This window comes from Leiobunum rupestre, chromosome 10 (assembly GCF_980474605.1).
Source record: "Leiobunum rupestre chromosome 10, qqLeiRupe1.1.hap1, whole genome shotgun sequence".
Lineage (NCBI taxonomy): Eukaryota > Metazoa > Arthropoda > Arachnida > Opiliones > Sclerosomatidae > Leiobunum > Leiobunum rupestre.
In genome coordinates this window covers 29,903,390-29,907,398 of record NC_143393.1, presented here as the reverse complement: position 1 = coordinate 29,907,398, position 4,009 = coordinate 29,903,390, and positions in this window count along the sequence as shown.

Below are 4,009 nucleotides of genomic sequence, written 5' to 3'. Positions count from 1 at the left end.
CAACACTTAATAATCTCCAAAATCGTCTGCTTACAGTGAGTGCCATAGAGATAGAAAATAAGTAGAGGCCGAGACAGGGGAAAAAAGAGCTGCTTTCTGTTATGTAAATTTCACCCCCCCCCCCCCGTGGCATGCGTTATAGGGAAGAAGCACGTAGCACGTAAATAAGTACAGTATTGTTATTACTAGCGTAAATGTTTTAGTTTAATAGTATCATATGTAACATAGTTATTCATAAGTGTGCCTCTATTTAACATCTCTGTATTAAAAATTTAAATGAGACCTTGTTTCAAAGCCACCAAAGAAAATACAAAACTAACGTCGCGTAAATCTTGTTTTAACTTCCTTCCCTCGCCGCCAGAAATACTTTTGATGACGATAAAACCGCCATCGACTGGGAAGTGACGACAATTACGTCATATCTTTGCAACAAGGTCTCATTGTGAAAAAGTTCTTTCTGGCACACTTATGATTAAATAAGTTACATATGATAGTATGTAACCAAAGTTACCTCTTTCTTGTTTTGGAAACAAGTGGTTCCTATTTTAATAAAATACATTCTATTAAACATGTATTTTTTTAAATGTGTTTAACAGTTTAAGTTCTAGCGGTCTATTAAAAGGCTGGCGCTATTTCTGAGGGGGGGGCAATTTTTCCCCTTAGGCGCCGCCGCCGCCGATTATTTTCTGCAAATCGGCGCGCCACGCCGCCGCCGAACTAATTATCGTTCCCGCCGCCGCCGTTGAAAATTGGTTCAGCGCTATGCTCTACACGTAACTATATACACAAGTCTTAAGACGTTACGTGGATTTTGCAATGACATCGTAGATCCCAGCTGGTTGCCACAAAGGGAGTTTAGTTTCTTAGATGGCCGTTTTTGGCGCCACGTATTTCTTCCCTATAACGCATAGCTCGTGAAGGGGGATAGCAGCGCGGAACAAACGCTCAGATTTCATTGGGCCTCTACTTATTTTCTATCTCTATGGTGAGTGCAGCCCGGTGTGCAGCCATCAAATTATCAATCCAGTTCAAGGATTGCCGTGCTATAAATAAGTAATAAGATTTTTCCCCCATAACAAAAGTATGTTTATTTAACAATTATTGATTAAAGTGGTTTTTATACATATTTATACTGACCACAATACACATATATGTTTGTGAAAACAAGTAGTCTTCTAACGAAGCACTCGATCCCGATTCTCAGCACTAACTTGTAAGTATTCTACAGAACGAGGCTCGTCGGAAACTTCGTGAAGTAGACGACCTATCGCAGGCACCAGAGACAAACGATCGCCATTACAGGTGTGTGGTACACAGATGCGAGCGCCCCACCGAAAACCGACTGCGATACGAAAAGGGTCATCGTTTAGGAGAGTGCCTATTGAAGGTAGAGCATTCACCAAACAGATTCTTTAGACGACACTGCCAAAAGTCGCACTTTTTCCCGATCAGTAGTAGCGAGGTCACTCAAGAAAGTAACGGTTTTTATCGGTGAGAGGACTTTCCTAAACGCGCTGGTGATACTGCTGATCAAGTGGAGGTAACGGTGAGTCGGCGAGTCGTTCCCAGTGATGAAGGCCTCGAGAAAATAGTAGTCATGCGAGAGATACATAAAGTCAGGAAGAATATCGACACTCAAGACTGAAGGCGGGAAGAGCGATGAGCGATCCTGGAAGCGTGACGTACTCCAAGGCCACCCTTAGCAAGGGGAAGCGCTTCATCTATCAACAAGTTGGTTACCGCCTGTAAGGATGTACGAAGAGTTGGACCGAAACTCACTGGATGTTCTCCGACATAGTTTTTAAAGCTTAAATTTTGACGGCTAATAACGCCGAGATGGCTTCTTCGGGCTTGGAGAGCGGCGCACCTGATTGGACGAAATTGGAGCGGTTGTAAATTCTAATACCAGGAGCGGCGGAGTCAAACATATATTGAAAAAAGCCGTCGTCAAAATCACCTGGATTCAAGATGAGTTGCTCGCATATAGATGGGTTTAATTCGAGACCTATGCATAAGTAGGATTAAATTATAATATAATTTTAGTTATATGAATATTAATTCTTATTTAAAATCTTTATATAACTATAGGTTTCCCTTATCTAAACCTACAATCAATGGATAATTGTAGTAAATCTCGAAAACTGGACACTTTCAAATAGAGCATAGCGCCGAACCAATTTTCAACGGCGGCGGCGGGAACGATAATTAGTTCGGCGGCGGCGTGGCGCGCCGATTTGCAGAAAATAATCGGCGGCGTTGAAAAAAATTGGCGGCGGCGGCGCCTAAGGGGAAAAAATTCCCCCCCCTCAGAAATAGCGCCAGCCTTTTAATAGACCGCTAGAACTAAAACTGTTAAACACATTTAAAAAAATACATGTTTAATAGAATGTATTTTATTAAAATAGGAACCACTTGTTTCCAAAACAAGAAAGAGGTAACTTTGGTTACATACTATCATATGTAACTTATTTAATCATAAGTGTGCCAGAAAGAACTTTTTCACAATGAGACCTTGTTGCAAAGATATGACGTCATCAAAAGTATTTCTGGCGGCGAGGGAAGGAAGTTAAAACAAGATTTACGCGACGTTAGTTTTGTATTTTCTTTGGTGGCTTTGAAACAAGGTCTCATTTAAATTTTTAATACAGAGATGTTAAATAGAGGCACACTTATGAATAACTATGTTACATATGATACTATTAAACTAAAACATTTACGCTAGTAATAACAATACTGTACTTATTTACTACCATTTCACTAGTATTATTATCTATACACTCTTTTAGAAACGTTTACTGGGCGCCGCCATTATCGTACAGACAATCAACGAGCCAGCCCTTTACCGCCGAAATTTCATCCCCCCAAAACCGGTTTTTTCATCACCCTCCCCGTAGACTGTATGGTAATGGCGGTCGATTGGGAAGGCGCGTTTAAGTCTATTATCACAAATTATTTTATCTTTGTATCAAAGGAATTTTAAAAATATAATAGAACAGTTATTGCTGAATGCAGCTGATTCCTTTCTGTACTTATTACAAAATACGAGTCAAGGCAACTCCAAAGCCGTTTTCGTTTCTCTCTCTCCAGATCTTTTGGAAATTATTAATTATTTCCAATTTTATAACGCGAGTACGGTGCACCCAACAGCCTATAAATCGTAGCACTACCAATAGAAAAATCTATGTAGTTCGAATTTTGATCTCAAAACGCAATTATTATACTTTAATAATGGAAATTAATTCGGCGGCGAAATAAACATGTTTCGGGGGCGGCGGCGGCGGCGCTGCCGAAATTAAATTTATCAGCGGCGGCGTTTCGGCGTTATCTAAATAATCGGCGGCGGCGCCGTTCGATCGGCGGCGCTATCCTCTACTTCCTGGCCCCGCCAAGAGGAGATTCACGAGGGTGAGGGACTTCTTTTCCGAGGGAACCGTCTCAAAATTCCACCAGTCATCCGCCACGAAGTTATTTGACAGCTTCATGCAGGCTTAGCTAAGGCGAAATTACATGACTACTGGCCGCAAATGTCAGAAGACATAGCGAACTTCATCAGGGCTTGCCATCACCCTCTCTTTCATGGGAGACTGTAGCGGCAGACCTGTTTCATGTAAACAATAAGAAACTTATTTTATTGGTGGACTATTTTTCTAAGTTTATAGAGGCGCAAGAGCTACGTTCCATGACTGCTGAAACAGTCATAGACTTTCTTAACCTCCATTTTTGCCGGTATGGCACTCCGCAGAGACTAATATCTGACAATAGGTCTTATAAATTTAAAGATTTCTTACAGAAATGGGGCATCCATCATGTGACTAGGTAGTCCCTACTACCCACAGTATAATGGCATGGTAGAACACTCTGTCGGGCGATAAAGAACTTTTTGATCAAAGAGAAAAAGGAGGGTCGAGATCTTCATTATGTTTTAATCGAATATAGAACGACACCAGTTGGGAACCTGCCGACGCCAACACAGATGTTGATGGGACGTTATATATGGACACAAATATGA